Source organism: Anarhichas minor, unplaced genomic scaffold (genome assembly GCF_050575085.1).
Source record: "Anarhichas minor isolate MPS153535 unplaced genomic scaffold, ASM5057508v1 ptg000094l, whole genome shotgun sequence".
Taxonomy (NCBI): Eukaryota; Metazoa; Chordata; class Actinopteri; order Perciformes; family Anarhichadidae; genus Anarhichas; species Anarhichas minor.
In genome coordinates, this window is record NW_027466540.1 from 470,001 (window position 1) to 495,856 (window position 25,856).

The 25,856-nt window shown below is 43.0% G+C and overlaps 1 protein-coding gene across 3 annotated transcripts in view; it reads left to right on the forward strand.

Moving 5' to 3' along the window:
• The window catches only part of LOC142939187 (zinc fingers and homeoboxes protein 2-like), a 94,438-nt gene that overhangs the window by 52,390 nt on the left and 16,192 nt on the right, over positions 1-25,856 (forward strand). The window contains exons 3-4 of one of the 3 annotated variants that reach the window (XM_076082405.1): positions 16,082-16,200; positions 16,615-17,651. The exons of 1 other annotated variant lie outside the window; for it this stretch is intronic. The gene's annotated coding sequence lies outside the window, so the exon portion shown is untranslated. Of the gene's footprint in view, positions 1-16,081; positions 16,201-16,614; positions 17,652-22,111; positions 22,380-25,856 lie in introns of those variants that run through there. One more of the 3 variants, XM_076082406.1, reaches the window with a different exon arrangement.

A 25,856-nucleotide genomic window follows, 5' to 3' on the forward strand; every position in this document is an offset into this window, starting at 1 on the left:
CTCTCCTCCTCTCTCCCCTCTCCTCTCCTCTCTCCTCTCCTCTCTCCTCCTCTCTCCTCTCTCCTCTCTCCTCTCCTCTCTCCTCCTCTCTCGTCTCTCTCCTCTCTCCTCCTCTCCTCTTCCTCTCCTCTCTCCTCCTCTCTCCTCTCTCCTCTCCTCTCTCCTCCTCTCTCTCTCCTCTCCTCTCCTCTCTCCTCTCCTCTCTCCTCCTCTCCTCTCCTCCTCTCTCCTCTCTCCTCTCTCCTCTCTCCTCTCTCCCCTCTCCTCTCTCTCTCTCCTCTCCTCTCTCCTCCTCTCTCCTCTCCTCTCTCCTCTCTCCTCTCCTCCTCTCTCCTCTCTCCTCTCCTCTCTCCTCCTCTCCTCTCCTCTCCTCTCTCCTCTCTCTCTCCTCTCTCCTCTCTCCTCTCCTCTCTCCTCCTCTCTCTCTCTCCTCTCCTCCTCTCCTCTCTCCTCTCCTCTCTCCTCTCTCGTCTCCTCTCTCCTCCTCTCTCCTCTCCTCTCCTCTCTCCTCCTCTCCTCTCTCCTCTCTCCTCTCTCTCTCTCTCCTCTCTCGTCTCCTCTCCTCTCTCCTCCTCTCCTCTCCTCCTCTCTCCTCTCTCCTCTCCTCTCTCCCCTCTCCTCTCCTCTCTCCTCTCCTCTCTCCTCCTCTCTCCTCTCTCCTCTCTCCTCTCCTCTCTCCTCCTCTCTCGTCTCCTCTCCTCTCTCCTCCTCTCCTCCTCTCTCCTCTCTCCTCTCTCCTCTCTCCTCTCCTCTCTCCTCCTCTCTCGTCTCCTCTCCTCTCTCCTCTCTCCTCTCCTCTCTCCTCTCCTCTCTCGTCTCCTCTCCTCTCTCCTCTCTCTCTCTCCTCTCTCGTCTCCTCTCTCCTCTCCTCTCCTCTCTGCTCTGCTCTGTGTTCCTGTAGTTCAGTCAGAGTGTCTCCTCCTTGTTGTCACATGACTGTTGGTCTCAGATGAATCAATCATGACTTCAGTTTCACTGAGGAGCTCACAACTTAATGTTTTTACACAATCTGGTTAAAGTGAACTCTCTATTAGTTGTGAGATTTTAAAAGAGACGTATAGAATATAATGTTTATGATGAAATATCACAAGCTTTACTTCGGTTGCTTTTTCTGATGGAAGAGTTCTTTGTGTTCAGAAAAGATAAAAATCAGACAACATTGACGTTTTTTACAGCTTCTGACTGATAAACGGTGTCGTTTTGGGGATTGTTTAATAAAACATGCTGTTCCATGTGGGTTCTGGGGTTCAGAGGGTTGTGAGGAGCTTTCCCTTCATGTCAGTGACTCTTCACGCGTCCTTAAGGTGGTGAAAAATGAATTTTAACATGTAGAAGAGGCTGTAATCTATCCGTCACAATATTGTTTTTGCAACAGGATAGAAAAAAACTGCAAGAATGTCTGGATTCTGATTTAATAAAAAAAAAAAATCTGACATGTTAAAGTGTGAGAAGCAGCGTCCGTAACACACGACATAATTAACAGCTCCTCATGAGTTAGTGTACAGATGTGTGATATTTTACATTTTACAGTTTAATAACTTGTCTTTCACAGTGTGTTTGATGTATGAGATCAGGCGGCAACCTCTGGTTCTGAAAAGAGAAGCCGATGCTTCATGTGTTAAAGCTGCATCCTCTCTAGTGTCCACCAGGGGGCGACTCCTCTGGTTGTATAGAAGTCTATGAGAAAATGACTCTACTTCTCTCTTGATTTATTACCTCAGTAAACATTGTAAACATGAGTTTATGGTCTCAATCTCTAGTTTCAAGTCTTCTTCAATACAGCATGATGTTCATTTAGTACATTATGGTCCATTTAGAGTCACACAGACCATAAAGCAGGGGATGCTTTTGGGCGGGGCTACACAGTGATTGACAGACCAGAGACGTATACGGCGTCTCTACGTCACTCCTCCTCAGTCCAGATGTGATAACTTCCTGTTCACTGGTTGCAAAAAGCCAAGATGGCGACGGCCAAACGCCAAACTCAAGGCTTCAAAACGGCATCCGTCAAACCAATGAGTGACGTCACAACGACTACGTCCACTTCTTATATTCAGTCTATGAGTAATATAAGTACTCTGTTAAGGTTAGGGGAACAAGTTAAAGCTTTAATCTAAAAATCGAGGAGCAGACTTTTTGTCTTAGTTGAACTCTTCATTTCATTCACGTACATCAAGTCTTTGTGAATGATTATGTTGACCATCAGTCATCAATCAAAGCCTTCAGAAGCTCTAATCTGTAACTTTGCACACAGTCACATTTCAGACGTATTCAACCACAGAAGGATTTATTTTTTTTAACTTTAATCTCATATAAAGATCATTTGTTGGTTTCATGTATTTTTTACGTTTTATTGTCTCTTTTCATCGGATGATAAATATATCTGGATGTCTGGACAGAAAGAAATCAAAAAGGAGTTGAATAGAAATGTTCTGCTAGTTTAAAAGAAATGAACTGAACTGACGTTTAATGATATTTCTGAGCCAAATCAAGTCCTTTTCATCGGCATGAATGCTTTGCTTGTGTCCAAATTACAAATTAAATGGACAGTGCCCTTTTTTTTTCTTTATAAAGCTCATTCAATGAATCTCCAATAACTTCTGGTATTCACAGAAGAAATTCAGATCTTTAAACGAGTATTCATCGTCTACACAAAGACATGCGCTCCGCTTAAAAAAGAAAAGATTTATTTTCAAACGGAGACGTGAACTCACGGGGAGCTCGCCCGGCCTCGGCTGCATCCTCAGAAAAAAACCCGAACCGTTTGTAATTGAACGGCGTCGGGCGGGCGGACGTGTGTCCGCTGTTTAAACGCACAGATGCCTGCCAGCAGCTATTTGGACGGAGAATAAACCGCAGTGAAAACCGCACAGTTTGACGAGCTTGTACACACACTCGTTATTGGCTGGTTCATTAGGTCATGCACATGTCTCACTCAAGAATTTATCTTTTACACTCCCTCATACAGTAAACAGCAGTCAGTCGCTGCAGAAGACTTTCCAAAGTTCATTTGGTTTCGATGAACATTTTCCAACCTCAGAAAATCCTCACCTGCCAGGTTTCTTTCTCTTCGCTCTCTCTTTCTTGGAAACATCTTTTTTTTTGTGTGTACACTCGAGCCAGCGCAGTAATCCTGAAATATGTGTCGTCTTATGCGTTTTTAAATGTTGCTGCCACAGGAATTTACTACTTAAATTCCAAGTGAAACAGTATTTTGAGAGCTTCTTTTTTCCTTGTTCTGTAGAAGCAGAAGGATGAGAAAGAAGTATTGATTGTTGAGATTGATTATAATTATATACCTCAATAATTAAGATAATGTCTGAAAGAGATTCACAAGAACCAACCGAGTCCAAGAGCGTTAAGATGTTCATGATGCTTTTTAAGAGTGTTTTCTATTTTAGAAATAAGTCTTTTTTCCTGAAGGACTGAGGTTCTACCCAGAACCATTTGCCCCTCAGGGTTCTTTGTAAGACTAGGGGTTCCGTTAAGAACCCTTTTCATCCAAAGAACCCTTTTGGAAGAAAGAGTTCCTCAAGGATTGTTGAAAGCATTGATATTAAAAGATCATCCGGACCACAACCCTAAAAACTGATCAAGAACCATGATTGTTGAGGGTTGAGATGCACCATCAGCCCCGATCCTTTAGGGTTCTACATGAAACCCTTATAATATAAAAGGGTTCTCGTTAGAACCTCCTGGATGTAATCTAGATGAAACCCTTGGAATATATAAAATGAATTCTGTAGAACCCCCCGGCTGGGTTCTTGTTAGCACCCTAAGGTGTGAATGTTCTGAAACGAACCCCCAGACAGGGTCCTGGATGGAACCATTACACTATAGAAGGGTTCTCTGTAGAACTTTTCATAGGTTGTTCTGGTTGCAACCTTTCACAGATGGTCCTAGGAATACACCTTTTATTGTGGGGTCTAAGTAGAACCCTCTTGGTGCGTTCTAGATGAAACCCTTGGAATAAAAAATTGTTCTCGGTAGAACCCTTTGGTTGGGTTCCAGATAAAACCCCTTGGAATATAAAAGGGGTTTCCGGTTTGCCGGGATGGGTTCTTGTTAGCACCCTTAGAAGGTAGAAATGTTCTCAATAACAGCTATTTCTGGGTGGGACAATTACACTATAGAAGGGTTCTCTGTAGAACGTTGGATAGGTTGTTCTGGGTGGAACCTTTCACAGATAGTCCGAAGTAAAACCCTTTATGTTGGGTTCAATGTTGAACCCTCCTAAAGACTTCCAGGTGGAGCCTTTATAAAAGGTTCTACCGGAAACCGAAAAAGGTTCTCATCTCGAGACAAGCCGAAGAACCCCACATGGTTCTAGTTAGCACCTTTATTTCTAAGAGTCTACGTGCCATAGTGTGTTTTTGTAGTATTTGTTGGTTTCAGGAGGACTTGAGTAATAACTCTGTGGGTTCAGAAGAATTCACACGACATCATTTCATCAATTGTTGATCAAAAAATGTTGATTTGAAGCATTGATTCTATGACTAAACATGTGTTTCAAGTTAAAACGTCTGTTGTTAATAGTTTCTGTCTTATATGGAAATTGTGACTAAACAAGATTGTATTCTAGAAAAAACAGGTGTTTTTGATTTAAAGGGGATTTTATATTTTTCACAACGCTGTGCCTCCTTCGATCCCTTTTCACCGGTAATCAAACTCACTCCTTGGTTGTTGTTGGTAGAAGAAGGTCACAGTGTGAGCAGTTGCCTTTTCTCCCAGTCCGCCTCTGGACGAACACACCTCCTGTTAGACCGCGTTGTTGAAGCTGTTTAAAGTTATTCCAGTCAGAAATAGAAGCAATTAGACCCCATCTGTGCTACTTATTACACAATTTAAAAGTTCTTTCTTGCTCTTCTCTTTTGAGTTATTACACTTATTTTTCACACATGTCCTGTTTCATGATCAGTGTTGAGGGTTTTTGGATAGATGTACAGTAGTTAAGTAAAAAAGGTTGAATTGAATGAACTCGAAGTACCGGACTCTCGACCTTCGTCCCTTTTTCAAACACCGTTGGTTTCTGACGTTTGAAACAATTTCAGCTTTCAAACCCTCACGAGAAAACCACCTCCCTTTTGACGTTTGTCCAGTTATCTACAGGAATGAAAAACAAACACACCTATATGGCACAGAAACGCAACTCAAGATCTCTGAGAAGACAACAATAAATGACTCAGTCGTCAGCATACAATCGAAGAAACCTGCATCTCCTACAAAAAACACTTCTGATAGAAATCTAACCAGAAAAGAAAGACCTTTTGTTTATTGATTCCGACTTGATTTTAAAACCTGTTTACCTTCGTCACTGACTGAATCAGCTGCTATCAAAGCCACGTCCTTTACGTTTGTTATGCACAGGTATGAAAAACAAACGCACCTAAAACAACCATCAGTTTCTGTGCTGGAGCTTCAGATATTTATTGATAGAAAAAAAATGTTCCCTGCCATCTTGTTTCGGAGTGTGTGTGTTAGTGTGTGCAGCCTATAACTCGCCCGCCATCTTGTTTTGGAGTGTGTGTGTGTGTGTGTGTGTGTTTGACTGTGGTCGAGGTGTGTGCATGTGTGTGTGTGTGTGTGTGTGTGTGTGTGTGTGTGTGTGTGTGTGTGTACATTTCAGCGTGAGCTCTGTAAAGCTGCTCGTCCTGCTGCAGCCAATGTCAACAGCCCGGCGCATAACTTCCCATGAGCCTTTTCCCCTAGAAGGTAACTGGAAGGCTGCTGCGCTCCATACGACACTGTGTGTGTGTGTGTGTGTGTGTGTGTGTGTGTGTGTGTGTGTGTGTGTGTGTGTGGGTGTGTTTACACCCGTTCATCAGTGTGTATCCGTGCTGTCTGTGTGCGTGTGTGTCTTTACATGCATGATGTTTGTACTCATGGGGGCTTTTTTTCACGCTGTGTATGTGTGTGTGTTTTGGTTTTAATGCACGTGCACACTCAGCATGAAGTCACTGTTACATGCACAATGTGTGTTTGTGTGTTAATGCAGCACATACCAGAACAGGTACTGTGTTTAGTGTGTGTGTGTGTGTGTGTGTGTGTGTGTAGCAGAGCGCAGTAGAGCAGAGTGGCGGGTCTAATGCGATTACGTCCCTTGTCTCCGTGCAGAACTGATAAGGTATTAGAGGGCGGGCCGTGATGAGATTTAAATTAATTCAGCCTCCATTCAAATTCACCGTGAGATGAGCTGCTCCATTATTTTGGCCTTCCAGCCCAACACTCCTCCTCCCTCCCTCCTTTCTCCCCCTTCTTCTTCCTCCCTTCTTCCTCTTTTACTCTTGTCTCGTGTCAAACCTCCTTTCTTCCCTCCCTACTCAGATTCCCCCCTTAATCCTCCATCCGTTCCTTTCCTCCTGCTCAAGTAATCTTCTCCTCCCTCCTTTCTCCCCCGTCTTCTTCCTCTCTTCCTCCTGTTTTACTCCTCTTTTACTCGTGTCGAACCTCCTTTTTTCCCTCCCTATTGGATTCTCCCTTTAATCCTACATTCCTCTCCTCCTCCTTGTCTCCCCCATGTTTCCTCCTCCTCTTTTACTCTTGTCTCGTATCAAACCTCCTTTCTTCCCTCCCTTAGATCCTCCATACATTCCTCTCCTCCTGCCCAGCCCAAGTAATTTCCTCCTCCCTCCTTTCTCCCCCATCTGCTTCCTCTCTTCCTCCTGTTTTACTCCTCTTTTGCTTTATCGCGTGACCAACCTCCTTTCTTCCCTCCCGATTCTCCCTTTAATCCTCTTTTTCTCCTTCTTTTCTCCCCCATGTTTCCTCCTCCCTTCCTCCTCTTTTCCTTAATCGCGTGACTAACCTCCTTCAGTCCCGTCTCCCTCCCTCCTCTCCCCCATCTCTCTCCCTCCTCCTTCAGTCCTACCTGACATCCCTCTCCCCCTCCTCCTTCAATCGTTTCCTCTCCCCCTCTTTTGTCTCCTCCTTATTTACTCCCTTCAGTCCAATTTGATCCAATCATCTTCGTCCCCCCCATTCCTCTACTTCCTCCCTCCCTTACTTCCTTCATTTCCCCCTTCAAGCTCCTGCCTCCTTCCCTTTCGTACATTCCTCCCTCCTTCCTTCTTACCTCTATTTCTCTCAACTCCCCTCCTTTCCTCTTTAGTCCCCCCTTCCTCCCTTAAAATCTGATTCAGTCTTTTTTTTGCCTCCCTCAAACCTTCCCCCCTCCTTTTTGTTCCCTTCAACCCATCCGTCTCCTTTCCTTCATTCATCCTTTTAGTCCTTCCTCTTCTTCCCTTCTTTTCTCTCATCCTGTCTCCATCTCTTTCCTTCCATCCCTCCTTTCTTCCTTTTCTTACCTCCTTCTTTTCTCTCTTCATTCCTTTTATGCATCTGCAAATCATGCATCCCTCCCTCTCTCCTTCTTCCTTCTTCCTTTTAGTCTTTCTTTACTCACTCCTATCTGAATCACCTCCTTCTTTCCTTTTTTCAATTCCTATTCTACCCGAACCATCCTCTCCTTCCATCCTTCTTTCTCCCCCTCCCTTCCTCCCTCCTTACTCCTCCCTTAAAATCTGAATCCAGCCAGTCTTCATCTTTACCTCCAATCCTCTCCTCCTGTATGAATCATTCTGTCCATCCTTCCTTCACTCCTTTCCTTCAAACCCTCCCTCTCCTTTCCTCCAGTCATCTCCTCTTTACCTATCCTCCTCACATCCCTCCTATTTCTCTTCCTCCTTTTTCATTTCTCTCCTCCATTTGAATCATATCCTTCCCTCTCTCTTCCCTCCATTCTTCATTTTAGTCCCACTTCTTACCTCAGATCCTCTCTCTTATCTAAATCGCCTCCTTACTTCCTTCCTCAAATTCATCACCTCCTTCTTTTTCTCTCCTATTAATCCTCCTTCCTTCGATTCCTGTCTCCGTCCTCCCTATATTCCCTCTTTTTTCTCCTTCCTATCTCCTTGATGTTTGTCCTACCTAAACCACTACCTCCCTTCCCTCCTTCCCTCCTTCCTCCCTTCCTCCCTTCCCCTGGTGTAGCTCCTCTTTTACAAAACATTAAACCAAATGGAGTAAAGCTTAACCTATTAGAATGGGCAGCTTAGAGAGAGTGTGTGTGTGTGTGTGTGTGTGTGTGTGTGTGTGTGTGTGTGTGTGTGTGTGTGTGTGTGTGTGTGCGTGTGCGTGCGTGCGTCGTTTTCGCTCAGTAAATAAACTCCGTCAGTGCGACTCAGTAACGTTGGAATAGATTTGTTTTCTTTACAGATTCAGGTGAAATATTTCCAGTGATTTCGGGGCTCGGAGCGATCCACCGTTGTTCTTTAGGGGTCGGAGGTCACGGGGCAGGAGGGTTCACAGTCCGGCTCAAGGACAAACCTCCAGGCGGCATTCATTCTTGGCTCAAAATCAGGTCGTCGCCCCCCCCCCCCCCCCCCTCCTCCTCAAAAAAAACATTTCCCAGCTCCATTTAGGAAGGATTGGCTGCGACAATTAGTAAATGACTCGATTTGCATATTCATAATCACTTTATTTTTGATTAAAATAGCTGCAGAGAGCCCAAACCGAGAGAGAGAAACCCGGCAGCTGGAGCGCCAGAACCGGCACAAAAACACCTGAAAATCCAACATTCCCGGAGCGGGTTTACGGGTCTCCTGACTGGGAACACTGGGAACAGCAGGTCCCTCTGCTCTCCGGAGACAAGAGGACAAACTGTACTTTCAGAGGACGTTGACCTCATTAAGTGTAACACAACGGACCTTATCTCCAGGAGTCATGACCAACACGCCTCAGCTTTATTAGTTGGTTAAGATATACAAAGCGTGTGTATTAATGATACACAGGGTTTATAAAGAAAGAGGCCCTAAAAAAATATCAGGCGCCAACCTCATGTGTTAAAGCTGCATTCTCTCTAGTGTCCACCAGGGGGCGACTCCTCTGGTTGTATAGAAGTCTATGAGAAAATGACTCTACTTCTCTCTTGATTTATTACCTCAGTAAACATTGTAAACATGAGTTTATGGTCTCAATCTCTAGTTTCAAGTCTTCTTCAATACAGCATGATGTTCATTTAGTACATTATGGTCCATTTAGAGTCAGACAGACCATAAAGCAGGGGATGATTTAGGGCGGGGCTACACGGTGATTGACAGGTCGCTGCCACGGCGTGTTACAACTGTAACCCTTTCACAGAGTGTCTTCAGTTCATGAACGTTAACTGTAACATTTTGGTCACCTAAAAAAGTCACTTATAGTTGCAAAATACAAGATGGTTTCATGCCAAAAGAAAAGTCCACATTTGTGTTCAGAAGGAGAAACAAACTTTGAAACATTATGAAGGACTTAGATATCAACATGAACAAATATCTTAATGCCGACATCTTAGAGAACATGTCTGAAGGAATGAAAGATGGAGGCTGAGTTCACTCGGTCCTCTAAGAAGACACTAAGAAGCAAAATGGCACAATTGATCGTTCCACTTTTCCATATTCAGACGAGATAAATGACGTGTTGGGACATCGACCCGTCAAACACAGAAGAGAACGACGTCAACGTGGGATTCACCAGTGATGAGGGTGAGACACGGTGTCGTTTTACGTTGTTTGGAATATACACAACTGCATTTAATCGGGAATATCAGTAATTATTTATGTAAACAGATTTGAAGGAATATTGTCTTTTTCAGAATAAGGACAAAAACCAGAATATTTGTGAAGGTAATCAATGGTTCTAATAATCTGTTTACATGGATAATGAAAGTGAATATTCCCGTTTACATGCAGCCGTGTTCTGATTAACATAAAACGACACCATGCCTCTTCCTCATCTCGTCATTGTCTTCTGTGTTTGACGGGTCGATGCTCTAACACGTCGTTCATCTCGTGTAAAGATGGAAAAGGGAAACGGTCAGTTGTGCCATTTTGCTTCTTTCTGTCTGATTTATTTTCTTCCTCCGGTGGAGGACTTGTTGGACCGTGTGACCTCAGCCTCCATCTTTCATTCCTTCAAACACCTTCTCTAAGATGTCGGTGTTGAGATATTTGTTCATATCCAACAACGTGTTGATATCTAAGTCCTTCATAATGTTTCAAAGTCGGTTTGTTTCTCCTTCTGTTTTCTTCTGCACCTCTCAGTGACACAAGAGGGTGAATGTTAGTACAGCCGAACGCTGAACAAGTTACATTTATACCTTTCATGAAGTGAAGACACTGAACGAGTTACAGTTGTAACCAAGTCCTTCATGATGTTTAAAAGTAGCTGTTTCTCCTTCTTTTCCTTCTGGACACGCTTCTCTACTCCAGCTTTACAAACCATTGGCTCGTTGGTTAAACTCATATTCTGAATGTGTTCACGTCTAAAGAATGATCCTAAAACATGAATAATATCAACACATCGCACAGGTTTTCATCGTGAAATGCTCCATTGGGAATAAGACCTGGATCAGAATACATGAGCCGTATCACATTCTGTATATTGTGTCATTATTCACAATAATTCTGGTCAAACTCTTTTGTATTGAGTGTCACAGTTCCAGGTGTTTCTCTCTGAGCATTAAACCCTAATGGGGATAAAACTGAGCGGAAAAGAGCAAACGTGTGTTTTGTCACCGACCTCGTGTTCCTCAATTTGTCCTCCTCTCCTCCCCCGTGACCCCCCCCCCCCCCCCCCCAGCTCTCTCCCTAATTGCTCTCCTCTCTCTCTCTCTCCCCCCCCCCACCACTTCGTTGCGATGCAGCCCCACTCTCTCGCTCGCCGGTGATTATTTATTCTCCTTTTCATTTTCCTTTATTTAACTTTGATTTCCCCTCGGTCGGCGTCTTTGAGATTGAGTGGGGAGCGTGGAGAGGGTTCAAGTCCTCATATGTAGGCAAAAAAAAAACTCCCTTGCTCGAGGGCCCTTCAGCGAGGCGGTGAATACCTACTTTGACCTCCGACCTCCTCGTGCAAGATTAGGCTCGGCAGCGGGAGAGTTTTTAGTTTTATCAGAGAGAATAGATGGAAGGAGACGAGAAAACAGCGTTTTCACACAAATCGATGCAACCGGAGCATCGGCGATTGATTATCACACAAATTAACAATATCCCGAGTGTTTCGGCACGCGGTAATCCTAACATTACCATGGAAACAGAGCTCCGGCAGACAGCAGAGAGCAACCAGTAAACAAGATAAGATGATAATCTCAACCACGCATCTCTCTCTCAGGTTTCTCATAAGTGAGATAAGAGCTCGTCCGAGTTATTGCCGATGAGAAGAATGTGTTCACACGCAGCCGATCGAACAGCAGAACGTCTCGGGGAGTAATTGGATATCGATGCGACTTAATACAGACAAAGACAACTCGCAGAAGTCGGTTTTCTTTCTGAAACTGTCTGGAAAGTAAACTTAAGATGTTCAGAAATCCATCAATATGTATTTTTTTTGATACACGGCTGCTCTCGCATGGAAACGATTTAAAAATCAAAACTTTGGACACACGTACAATATCTCAACATTGAATCTTTATAGAGAACGATTGATGCTTTCAGATTTGTGTCGTTAAGCTGAGGGATCATGTTTACATTCTCTAAAGTAAAAACAACACTGAAGATGTCGGACGTTAACGGGCCAGACTGTCCTGAGGAGTAAACCACAAGCTAACCGTCCGCTAACCTGCACCCATTCCAGCCAAATACGTTCATTTAATCAGAACCAAAACATGAGAGAAACCCGGTGACTCGGCTCACATTCCTCCTCTTCTCTCTGTGGACACACATGACTCCGCTGTGAAAGACAAGAGTGGAAATAGAGTAACGTGAAGGAATAAATCTGGTCTGGGGCAGAAGCAGTGTGACTGATAAAAGTTTATTAGAAGTCCTTTGGTGGAGTGTTATTATTCTCTCTTCCCCTCAGCAGGGCTCCCTCCACACCCGACTCCAGAAATGTTTCTTGGCAGCCCGTAAAGGCCCTCTGAGGCAGCGTTACGGCCCATGTGACAGTAAAACCCTCCACAGAAACCAGTACTAATGGGGATTCTCCCCGGCGAGGCGGCCCGTCCTGTCCTCTTCACACGAGGAGGGAGGAAGCTCTTTTCTTTTTCTCCCCCCCCCCCCCCCCACCTTGAAGGAATGCGTTGAGCCTCCAGCAGCGCTTTTTATACGTTTTTTAAGTGCCATCGCTGGACGGTTATTTACATTTACATTTGCATTTTGAGGCCGTTTTATCCGGAGCGACTCCACAATGAGTGAGATGAAGCTCCTCACACGGCGAGCGCAGCAGGAAGGAAGCAGTGGCTGATGTTTCTGTAATCTCTGAGTGGAAGTCAGAGGCAACAAGAGGCTGATGGATCCGCTTCTTTTACGTTATTTAATTAACTTGATTGAATGTATCTACCAGCAACCCTGTCTCCGACTAAATTAAGTTTACATGCAACTAAACTGCACTCTCAATTACGTCATCATGTATTTTTACAGTCGATTAGGATTACAGTGGCAGTTTTAAATGTTTTTTAACAGTTTTAAACCGTTTTGAACTTTTTTAACAGTTTTAAACTTTTTTAACAGTTTTAAACAGTTTTAACAGTTTTAAACAGTTTTAACAGTTTTAAACCGTTTTAACAGTTTTAAACAGTTTTAACAGTTTTAAACAGTTTTAACAGTTTTAAACATGTTGTAAAGTTGTAAATTGAAACAAAACAAAACCAAAAGCGCTACGAAACTACTTCACTAAGTTTAAGCAACACAACTTGGTCAAGTTCAGTCAAAAACATCACGGTTTGGTTTAAAATGACTACAACATTTTTAATGCATCATAATTTACCCTAAAATTACGACAAATTTAAAACAAAATAATAAAAGTGCTACAAAATTAATTCATACAGTTTAGGCAACAAAACTACTTGGTTAACTAGTAAATAAACATCACGGTTTCATCTTAAAATGACTTAAAAATTTAAACAAAAATGAAAAACGTTACAAAAATTTGGATAAATTTACTGAAGAAAACGTTTCATACTATTTAAAATTTGAAAAAACAAAACATATAATGCAACAAAACTACTTGGTTAACTGAAAAAATAACTACGACATTGACACGAAATAAAAACATAATTGGTCATGTTTAGGCAACATGAGGACGGGGAAAGAAGTCTCTTGTTTTCTTTTAACCAAACATCATTTTAAACTTTTTTACGATGCGTCAACAGCATGAACATGAACAGCGACATATTTTCCCATTTAAGGTAAATCATGTCATGCAGTCGGGTGGACAGGGCTGCGTAAAGATATGGATAAATGAACCGGAGTCTGGTTTCCTTCTCCGAACAAGTGAGACTGCTGAAGGTTTTACACAACACGGCCAGAAGTATGTGGACAAACATTACAGATAGTTCAACATATCGTCCTTATTAGAGCCGCAGTGATCTGTTGTATAATACCTCAACTCTTCTGGTGTCATCTGTCCATCAGACGTGGAACCTGCAGGCTGCAGACGAGTCAACGTTTTTATGGTCTCAACGTTCTCCACGTTTCTCTAAAAGTATTTAAATCACTGAAGAATAATCAAGTTTTATTAACAAAGCAACTTTCAAACTAATCAAAGTGATTTACAAATGATTGACAGGATGAAAAACAAGACAAACATGAGAGAAGATGAAGAGACTAAAGTTAATAAAAAATACAATTACAGCACTGAATAGATTGAAAATATATATATTTTAATAAATAATTAAAAATATGTATAAATACTCAAACTACAGCGAAAAAACGCAAAAGCTGTTTTATAAAATCGGACTAAATAATAAAATCATAAAATGATAAAATCGTATTACATTATCATCTTGCCATCGTGCACAGTTTATTATGATAATATATATTTTCGCTTTATTTTACTTTTGTAGTCTTTTGTTTGTTTTATTTCCTCCATTGCTGCCGTTTCTTCAGAAGTGAGCGTACCTGGCTAATAAATTAAGGTAAATAAATGAAAATATCATTGGTGACGAGGTTCAGTTGAGCTACAGGAACCTCTCGTTGTGTCTTTGGATCCAGGAACTGAGCAGCTTGGTGCAGAGGAATAACTCAGAGAAGAAGGTCCGGGGTGGTTTAAATAACGTGGGCAGCAGCATGAATAATGAGGGAAGTCTTATTTATGCAGAAAGACGTTGAGGTGACAGTTAACAGTCGTGATTATTGGTTTCACACTAACCGTGAGTCAGTGTTTTATTTATTTATTGTGTAAAATACCTCTAGAATAATCTCTCATCATCAGCTGCCTATGGCTGAGCTTATCCTAGGAAAAGGCAGGACACAAATAACATGATTTCTTTCTGTTTTTAGGAAGTTCTGAGTCCTTTTCCTTTTAAATCCCCATAAAGGATTTGTCATTAAAATATGCCGTTTGGTGGAACCTTTTATCCAAAGTGCCTTATGGGACGCTGAGTGCATATATTGTCGGTAATGACAAAACCTTGTGGCCTTATTCACATGTTCTAACCTGTAAATAACACAACAACTGCGTATGTACTGTATATTATTTATACACTATTCTACATCAGATGCTACTGGACACCACTTATCTAAGCGAATGCTAAAGGTTTAGCTTGGAGTCTGCTGTCACTTAATAAAACAAATGCTAAAGTGTTAGCATACGTTATATTATCGCTCGATATAACGTAATATTAGCTTGGAGTCAGTCAACATAACCAATGCTAAAGCATTAGCATTCAGTTCACTGTCACTCAATAAAGTAATCTCTGGTATTAGCATAGACTCTTCTGCTCAACTTAGAGTTTGCTAAAGCGTTAGCATGGTGCAGGGGAATGATAAAGTTAATGCTAAAATGGATGCTTGAGTGAATTTGTTAGTGTGTGTTAGCCTCGAGTTTAGACTATGTCAACGGTGAATTGGTAACACAGTCTGCTATCATTCTGCAAACCTGTGTAGGGTAAAACATTGGTATGTAGTCTGCTATAGCATGTTGTGTGCTCCGGTATTAGTATACATGTTTTTATCAGTCACCTTGGTGTATGGCTAAAGTGTTAGCATGTGGTCTACTGTTACTCACCTAAATTAAGTGTCAGCATTGTGTCCACTATCACCTAACATAGTGATCATGTAGCATCATGAATCAATGTCAACCCAACAAAGTGAATACTTAATTGTTAGCATATGGTCTGCTGTCATGTAGCATGTTGTGTGCTACAATATTAGCACAGAAGTTGTTTTCAATCACTTTGGTACATGCTAGAGTCCTAGCAAGTGTCTACTGTCACTCACCCAAATTAGGTTTTAGCATTGTGTCCCCTGTCAAAATGGTTAGCATAAAGTCTTCTCCCACTCATCAAAGGCAATGCCAAAGTGAATGTTAGCATGGAGTCTGGTATCAATCAACAAAGCTTATGCTAATGTGGTAGCATCAAGTCCTTTGTCACTCAGCAAAGTGTAATTATTGCACTTATTGTATTCATATTACTTTGTGGCACTTATTGCATTTGTTTGTTTCTGCACTGTACGTTGGCGCTGGTTTATGCTCTTCGATGCTTGTTTGAAGAAAGGAGATGCACTTATGACTTCTGGTTGTTCTCTCGAAAACCGATGTTGAATACACTTATTGTAAGTCGCTTTGGATAAAAGCGTCTGCTAAATGACTGTAATGTAATGTAAAGGCTACAAGTGTTAGCCTCGTTATGTGAAAGCTGAAATAATAACATGGAGTCTACGATCATGCATCGTGTTGTATGCTATAATATTAGCATGCAAGTTGTTTCAGTCAGCTTTATGATAAAGTGTTAGCAAGTAGCCTAGTATCTAAAATAAGTGGTAGCTAAATTTCAGTGTTAGCATTTTAACCACTGTCACCTAACATAGTGATCATGTAGCACGTTGTATGCTACAATATTAGCACACAGGCTGTTTTGTCACCTTAATGTATGCCGTCTCATGCACGTGCCAGGACATAGTGACCAAACATGATAAAAAGTTATTTTTATCTACGTTAACTGCAGCTTTAACACACGTTTTTAGTACTTTTCCATCGTGACGTCTGCTGTGAAATGGCGGCGCGGTGTCTGCTAGCGTGGACGAGGCTGCTCTGACCTATATAGAGCTGGATGTAAGTCTGCGTCGGGGTGCACAGAGACTCTCTCTCTCTCTCTCTCTCTCAGGCTTATGGCAGCTCACGGCTGGATGGAGACGATGTTAGCTGAGGACACACGTGAAGACGCACACATATGGAGACGTTCACGCACGCGTACACACTCATGGAAACACGCCGACACGTGATGTGAGGACACGCGTATACACGAGAGGCTAAACAACCAGACACGAGCGAACGTCCTGCACACACACACACACACACACACACACACACACACACACACACACACACACACACACACACACACATACACACACTCACTCATATATACATACATACATACATACAGATGAACACTTTATACACACGTGAAGAAGAAAGAGAAGGAGGATGTTAAAGGACACACACACACACACAGTGAGACTACCTCATGCATGTTTTATTGACCCGACTCTCTCTCTCTCTTTCTACACCTCCGCTGTCTCGTTCCTCATCCCTCCATCTCTCTCTCTTTTCATCTCCTGCTCTCCCTTTAATCTCCCTCGCCTCCTTTGTCTCTCCTCCCTCGTTCACCTCGGTTGTCCTCCTCTGACCTATCAGAGCAGAGCAGATCAATCTGACGGGCGAGGAGGAGACGAGACTCCCATCATACTACTTCCTCTCTTCCTTAGTCCTTATGACTTCTTCCTCACTTCCTTCCTCCTTATGGCGACTTCCTCTCCTCCTTTTTTATCTTTATCTCCTTCCTCTCCTCTCTTCTTCTCCTCCTCTTCTGTTTTGTAGCCTCTTGTGTTTTTTTGTTACCTTCTCTACTACCCCCTCCTGACCTCCCTCCTCCTCTCCATCTTCTACCCTCTTGTGACTTCCTCTTTGCTCCTCTCTCCCCTTGTCTCCTCCACCTCATCTTCCTTCTCTCTCTTCTCTCCTCCTCCTCCTCTCCATCCTCTGCCCCCTCCTGACCTCCTCTCACCACCTTCATCTCCACTTCTCTCCTCCTCCTCCTCCTCCTCCTCCTCCTCCTCCTCTTCCTCTCCATCCTCTGCCCCCTTCCTTGCTCTCACTTTTCCTCCTCCTCCTTTCTCTTGTCTTCTCCTCCTCTCTCTTGTTTTCTCCTCCTCTTCCTCCACTCACCACCTGTTCCTCATTCACGCTCCCACTTTTCCTCCTCTTCCTCTCCATCCTCTCCGCCCTCCTGACATCCCTTATCCTCCCCTTCCTCCTGTCCATCCTCTACCCACTTGTGACCTCCTCACACCTCTCCCTTTTTTTCTCCTCCGTCTCTCTCTTCTCACCACCTGTTCATCTTTCGTTGCTCCCACTTTTCTTTCTCCTCCTCCCTCTTCTCTCCTCCTCTTCCTCTCCATCCTCTGCCTCCTCCTGACCTCCTCTCTCCACCTTCCGCCCTTCTCTCCTCCTCTCAGGTTTTTTTTGTGTTACCTCCTCTCCTACTCCCTCGTGACCTTTCCTCTCACTCTCTCTTTCTCTCACTCCCGTCCCCTCTCCTCCCTCCTGACCTCCCTCCTCCTCCTCACCTCCTCTTCTCCTAATTAGCACCTGAGCATACCGGGCTGGTTAATATTCGGCGCTGCGACGGCAGAAGGGCACCTCGCCGTCTCTCCTCCGCTGCTGTTGCCATGGTAACGCCATGGAAATGAAGCACCGCTCCCTCCGTCTCTCTCTCTCTCTTTCCTAATTCCCCCCCCCCCCCCCTCCCCTTTTCACTTTTTAATGAGTCACTGCATCCATTATATTTTAGGATGGCACGAGAGTCACGAGCTCCAAAAACTAAAAAGATGTAAAGGGGGCGGGGCTAAAAAAAAGTTTTTATTTCTTTAAAAAGAAGTCAATATTTGTTAAAATGTTCGGCTCTCCTCTGACAGATGATTGATTGGTCGATTGGACAACGTTATTTATTTATTTACCTGCTCCTCCGACGGTGTGTGTGTGTGTGTGTGTGTGAGCGCATGTGTGTGTGTGTGTGTGCTTGTGTGTGTGTGTGAGCGTTTGTGTGTGTCTATTTGTGTGTGTGTGTGTGTGTGTGTCTGCGTATGAGTGGGCGTTTGTGTGTGTGTGTCTGTGCGTGTTGGTTTCGGGGGCTTTTTGAACGGGGACCTTGGCCTTGATGAAGTTCTGTAAAATTGCTAATTGTATTTCATTCATATTTCATGGTCGTGGGGGGGACAGACAGTTTGCACAGGGAGAATTGATGGAATGCCGTGTGTGTGTGTTGCATTCCTAAACCATGGCCACGTGAAGCCGGTATGCCTGTGTGTCTTGTATTTGTCTGTCATGACAGCTGGAGGTCAGGGGGATCGTGTGTGTGTGTGTGTGTGTGTGTGTGTGTGTGAGAGAGGTGAGTGTGTGTGTGTGTGTGTGTGTGTGTGTGTGTGTGTGTGTGTGTGTGTGTGTGTGTGAGTGTGTGTGTGTGAGTCAGCATATCTCTGTGAATCGGTCCAGATTTTCTGGTGTGTAAAACATGATTCAGGTTTTTTTTGACATTTCGCTCACTTCAGTCGGCTGGAGTCAAACAGACCATAAAGCAGGGGATGCTTTAGGGCGGGGCTACACGGTGATTGACAGGTCGCTTGTTTTACTTCATGACTTAACTGTAACATTTTGTTCGCCTATAAATGTCAGCATTCAGTGATACTTAGCTGCACCCTCTCGGGTTACTCGTGGTTGCAAAAAAACAAGATGGCCAAGGCCGAAACCAAGATGATTCCTGCCGAAAACCAAGATGGCGACTGCAAAAACCAAGTAAAAATATTGAAAAATATCTAAGTAATGTCAAACAGTCCAAAACCTAAAGATATTTAATTTAAAGTGCAATAAAAACACATTGGATGGGACTGAACCAGAGAATTTCTGGAAAAACTACTCAATATATTCATCAATTATTAAAAGAATTGGGGACTCATTTTTTGTTAATCATTTCAGCTCAAATATAAAGTATTTCTGTTAATGTAAAAAGAGTAATATTGCCTTTTAAAATGACTAAAGCTGCTAAATATAATGCTATAAATTCTGTTAAACACCACAAAGATTGACCGATAATTATCCAATAAAATAATAATCAGTCCTTCCGTCCCGTTCTTTATCTCTGTGAGTTATCTGTGCATGCAGAACAGCTCCGGTGACGTGAAGTCAGCGCTTATGGAACGAGGAGTGGGTGAACGATAAAGACGGCGGCGGCGGCGGGATTGAATAGATTGATTGATGTCGTTCACATTCAGCTCTGCAGACTCAACCTTGAGATGCTCGGCGGTACAAGAGTCTGCCTACAACACGACGCTGAGAGCATCGCTCCAATTATCCAGCCAATCACCCGGAACCTAAAAACTCTCTCTTCCTCTCCCTCTCTCTATCTCTCTCTCTCTCCTTCTCTCTCCCTCTCTCTCTATCTCTCTCTCCTTCTCTCTCCCTCTCTCAAGGTTCTCTGCCAATGAAAAGCCAGCTTTGTTCTCATGAGCACATTGAATTGCCTCACAAGATCCATCAGTCATTTAGCTCTGCTGCTCTCCGCTGCCATTTAACACTTCCAAGTTATCTAATGTTTAAAGTGCCATTTGGCCTTCAGTCTGTGGTTTCCCAACGTGGGGTGCCAGGACCCACTCGGGGTCCTCGGAGGGCTTCCAGAGGGTCCGCAGTGTTCAATGCTGCTGTTGTGTGACTGTGAATAGTTTCTACACACTCAATACATTTACAGGGAACTTCTGAACTGATTTCCTGTCTTACCTGGAAATTTAAGTTATGGCCAAATATATTTTTATTATTATTTTTATTTAATCTTGTTTTCCAGAACGGTTGCCAGGTTTTGATAAATTGGCAACGAATTCTTGGTCTTTGGTTGCCATCAGCGGCGACCACCACACCTTTTAACTTGTAAAATATAGGGACAGCTAAAAGCTAAATGACATTTTTAATATGTGTTGCTTTAGTCATAGTCAAATACTGCTGTTAGAGTCGTAGCTAGAACCAGACAACGGTGCATGTGCTGTTGATCTGTGTGCTCACAAACATCGGTTTAAGAGACAATGGTGAAGCAGATTAAGTTGTTTTCCTTTAGGGGGACGAATCCGTCAACATCACAAACGAATGTGCAAATTGATGAAAAGAAAACAACCTGAACGAAAAACAAAATGATACATCCATACACATGACATGTCACAAGCTGACGTATAACTGAAGCATCCTAATTTCTCAAAATACAAAGTGACTATAAATGGATACCATATTTTGCAATCAAAAGTTCACCTGCAACCACTTTTCAGAAGTTAGTGTTGAGCCCTGAAATGGAACAAAACAAAAATGTTAGCAAACATTTAACCATAAAAATAATGATAATAATAAATCAAACAATTCAACAATACAAAACAATCAACTGAGCAACATCAACAAGGATGTACGTATGTTTTCATGAATACGTTTAATATCAGCCTCGTATCACGCTTCAGAAATGCACAATGCCACGTGGTTAAAGTTTTGAAACAATTTGTTCAGTTTAGACAAAAAAACTACTCGCTACATCCTAACGCAACATCCTGACGCAACATCCTGACGCAACATCCTGACGCAACATCCTGACGCAACATCCTAACGTAACATTCTAACATTGTAACCTGACATCGGAACATAACAACACAATGTAACAATGTAACAAGCATAGAAAATAACAACCACCCTTAGCTGACTTTTTTTGCATAACATTACATAACAAGTAGAAAGTCAACTTTTCTCAGACACGACTAGTCTCCTTTGTTTGTCTCACTCGTCCACCAGCACTAAGTGGTCTTCCTCGCTTGTTATACCAGTTTTTATACCACTTAACTTTCAGTAACTCCCGGTCAATAGAGTAACTCACTTGCTCTCCCCGAATTTTCATTTCTGATGAAATAATGTGTTCTCATGATACTTGGGTAAAGTGTCTGATTGTGTCTGTATCACAGAGACCTGTTTAGAGCTCTGACGACGGATTATCTTTCAGGAGAGAAAGATTGTTTCTGTCTTTAATTTCAGTCCCATGTCAGTAATTCCTACAGACTGCAGTTAAAACATCCAGGCCTCTTTCCCCCTCCTCTAAAAGATCCCAGCTAAAATATCCTGAGGTAAAACTACTCATGACGCCCCTTCTGTAGGGTTCGCAGAACTCTTATATAACACGAGTGAGATTTGGGATCTCTATAAGCTTAAGAGGAAGCTGCTGGAAATAGCACCGGCACTCTCGGAAGAGCTGGGTCATACTGCCAGCTGTGTTAATGATGCATTAGCACCACGAGGTGCCTACACAAAGGCATCCTTTGATCAATCATTTAGCATCCCTACGCACACTTATATTCAAACAGCGACACACACACACACACATGGAGATGGCAGTTCGTGCTGCATGAGGACGTTGGGCCTCGAGGAGGGGCGGCATGAGGACGCCAAAAACCAGGACGCTTTTAGTTTCCAAACGTCTCATAGCCGTCAGTCGTTGCTTTAGTCGTTTCATTTACATGTTATCTTTTTACCCAGGAGGCTGTGTGGTGAGGGCAGTTGTTGGGGTCCAAAGTCGGGGCCTTCATGGAGGCTCGTCAGGCGTTTCATGGTTCGAAATCTGTCGGTTTAATATCGGCACTGCAGGGTACAAGAGATGAACAACTGGATACAAGAGTCCAAACTGAAGCAGACTTGCGGTCCCTAATGGCCATTTAAGAGTGTCAGTCAATGACGGTATAAAACAACCGATAACATTGTTAATCCCAGTCATACATGAGCACATAAACATGTAGGCTGAGGGGGTCCAGTAGCAGGCAAGATTTGCCGTGGACAGACGGACACTCACGCACACAAACTTTTGAATGCATAATCTCCTGGTAGAGATAACAAAGCTTGGTAAAAAATAAAGATAGAACAGGTCAGAGAACTGATTTGAACTGTTTTGGATCGGTTTGTTCCTGTAAGTTGGTGTTTGTGGGGTCAGATCTGTGAGCGTTTGGTTGCAGGATGAGTTATTGAGCCACCCGACTTCAGATCACACCGGGGGGGGGGGGGGGGTGTGGAACTTGTTTTTTAGCGACTTCTTTTCTGTGCCGAAACATTCGGTCGTCTGTCTCCCCGAGAGTCCCCGTCCCCTTCCAGTTTGCCCTTGCTCCAGTAAAAACGTCTTTAACCCCTCATATTAGCACACTTGGCGCCTTCAGATCTTCCTCTCGTCCTCCCAATTTGTCATTTCATTTCCCAAGATATCTCCTCATTACCTTCTTTTTCAGGCTTCCTCCTCGACACCCTTTTGTCTCCGGTTTGCCCTTGGTCGCCTCGACATGCAGACTGAATTGCCTAAAATGCCGTCAGATAAATGGATGGACGAGATAGATATTTTTGCTGTAAGTCTGATGGTTTTCTTCACCCTTGATGGAGGAGAAAGTGTGATATGTTCGACGCTGTAAAAACCTGCAGTGAACTCTGCCTCACCCGGGCCGATCCACTCCGGTTACTCCGGTGTCACTTTCACCGGGAGAGTTCTGGTGTCCCATCCGGGTCTGAATTTGGTTTTTAGGAGGATTTGGAATAGGAAGGGGGGGGGGGAATATCCTGATTGTCACATCTATCTAAAATTACCACTGCTGGCCTTGAAAAATCATATCAGTAGAAGAAGAAAGAAGAAAAAAGGGACAAATGTTTGTTTGTTTTCTGAACTCATCCGCCTTCTTCTTACAATTTGCAAATCAGTGTTGTCACGGCTGCAGAGTTATTTATTTTTTTCGACATAATTACGGAGCGCTACCACGCTCTGAACAATCCCCTGTACACAAATACTGTACAAGTAATTACAAGGATTCGTGGAGGCGAGCTGAGCCTGACAAAGAAATGGGACGCAGCCAAGCGGCATATGACTCCCCCCCCCTACCCCCCCACCTTCGTCAGAAGTTGGCCCGGAGTCCTCGAGGCCGATCCAGTGATGCAGCAAAACATGACAGTGTTGTGTGTGTTTTTTGTTTTTTCTTCCTTTCTTTTTCTGGCGCTGCTTTCCTCGCCGTGAAAAACGCTTCGGCCTGCAGCTCCGTCTGCAGCTCTTCTGTTCCGCCGTCCGGTCTGTTTTAAAGTCTCTTGTTTCCTTCCATCTCTCTCTCTGTTGGGCTCTTTTCTGTTTTTACCTCCTACACTCTCTCGGCCTTTTTCCCTTTTCCTGTCGATCGGCGCTCCTTTCTTCTCTTTTTCTTCGTCTCCTACTCGCTCGTCTCCCTCCACCTCTTCCTATAGATGTGCCCTCCTCTCCTCTCTCCTCCTACACTCTTTTCTTTTTTCCTCTTGTTTTATCTCTCTTTTCCCACCTCACCTCTGGCAGCAGCTGGGTCTCTGGCAAAAGTATTTTTAAGCAAACCGGCATGTACAGAAGTAGAAAACAACAATGGAAATTCACATTATTTGTTGAGATTTGGGTTAGAATTTAAGCTCCAGGCAGCGATTATTTTACTATCTACAAATAAAAGTCTAATTTGACTCCTTTAAAGAGCAACTTAACACCAGTTATACGCCTCCACAACTTATTCAGAATCTGTCTCTTCAACCGTTACGACTTCAGGCAAGAGTGTAACTCTGGTTCTACGAGTTCGGGCTGACCGCCAGAGACGGTGTGTAAGACCGGGGTTTAGTACCATCTGTGGAGGAATTAAATAAACCCACAGAGTTAATGTATGTTTTTAATGTCTTGATGGGAGGCGCTGCACTTATTGGCTAGTATTTTGAGGGGCTTCAAGTACAAAACGAAGTCTGTTTGGTGGTCTGGGGGACAGCACTACTGGATAAAGTGCAGCTGTATTAAAAAAGCTATATTAGAAAAGTGATTCTACTTTTGTTAAAAGTAACTCTGTAAATTGCTTTGTTTTAGTCTCACTAGCCCCACAATATTAAATTTACAGTCATACAACAACAAAAGTAGGACAGCCTCCTTTTTTCAGCAAATATTTGGCATTTTGACTTCTACTGTAGGGTAAAGTAGAAAAACAATACCTGGGCCAATACAACAACAATAATAAGAGTTAAGTACCAAAACAATAATCTATTTATAGATTGTATTTCATCGAATATAAACCCTTTTTTCCATTTGACAAAGTACCAGTTCTGTGTCAAAGTGACACCCTGATGTGATGTCATCGGGGTCATGTATTCTATCAGAAGCTCTGGTGTTAGAAACAGATGTTAGGAAAAGAAGGCTACAAGAAACAAGATGATATTGAGTTGCATTATGGGAAATGTAGGATTTGGGGTTCATGGAGATTTGACCCATCTAAGGAATACAATCTGTCCCTTGTGGATGTGCAACTAAACCGCCGGACTGATCCTTTAAACGAAGAACTAAAGTCTTAAGTTGGAAAAGTTTTTTTATTCAAATGAGGAAGTAACAAACTGAAGGAAACACTTGATGCCAGCTTTCCGTACTTGACAGTTTTCCGTAGCTTGATGCTATGGTCTGGAGGTCTTGAGGTCTGGAGGTCTTGAGGTCTTGAGGTCTGGAGGTTTGGAGGTCCTCTTGTTTCCTGGTAACGACCTGAACTTGGACCTGAGTTGGGTCAAAAACCCAAATCATATGCAGACAAAATCAGGTTGTTGCTGGTTCTTTGGGAGCTAAACGCAGAGTGTGAGCTGTGAAATGCAGCTTTCTTTCTTTCTTTCTTTCTTTCTTTCTTTCTTTCTATATTTGGGTTGTTTTAATTGTCCTCACGTCTATCCGGATCGGGTTCGACTGACTTTGGTTCCCTCTTTGAACGGGGGTCGGTTCTCAATAAGTATTCATGTTCAATAACCCCACAATAAATCACTTAAACAATCATTTTTATACCTGCTGAGGAAAATCTCATTAGTTGAAGGACGCAGTAAACAGCGATGTAAATGCATTCGATTTATAATAACATAGGATTAGTTCAGTCTCATTGCACAGCGCAACAATTCAAACAGGACTCTGGATACTTGTGCGGCCATAAAAACTGGTCTCCTGTGCAGGCTGCGAGGAGCTGATCAAGGCTGTGAGAGCATGAAATATGTCCAACATTAAGTGACACTGGGGACAGATAACAGCTTGCCCGATACTAATTAAGTGTTGAAAAACCTCTCCATTTTTCTGGCAAATGTGTTTTGGTTTTTGTCCCCCAAAATGATTGAGACACTTTTTTTCAAAAGACTCTGCAGATATAAAATGCACCAAAAACACCTCATTTTGTCTTATTAGCTTTTGTGATATTTCCGTTTCTGTCAAATGTAAATGCTTTTGATTCTCTCTCTATTTTCTGCCTCTTTAAACTGTTGTCCCTCTCTAGTCCTCCCCTCTTTATGTTTCTCTCTTTTCTTTCTTTCCTCTGTCTTCTCTCTCTTTCTGTCTGCCAGGCCATGGCCTAGTTAAAGTGTCTTCCGCTTTGTGCGCCTTCTCTTTCATCAGCTCGGAAGTTTTTTTACATTCTCCCTCTTTATCTCCGATTCTCTTTTTTTATAAATCGCTTTTACCTGCGTTTGTCCTTCTTTTATTATCACCATTTCATCCCTCTCTTCCCGTATTTATTTATACCTGTTCTTCCCCCTTTTCTCTCTCTCTCTGTCTCTCTCTGTCTGTCTCTCTATCTCTGTCTCTCTCTCTATCTCTCTCTCTGTCTCTCTATCTCTGTCTCTGTCTCGCTCTGTCTCTCTCTCTCTTCTGTTGTTAACCTCTCTCTCTGTCTCTCTTCCATTGTGTGGATGATAGCTGTCAGGAGATCTCATCACTGAGTCTCTCTTATTACATGATTACGGGGTAATTATCCTGTGAAGTTGACTTTGCCCGAATCTATGAAAGACACTTAATGTCTTTTTAATGGGGTTTGGAGACTTTT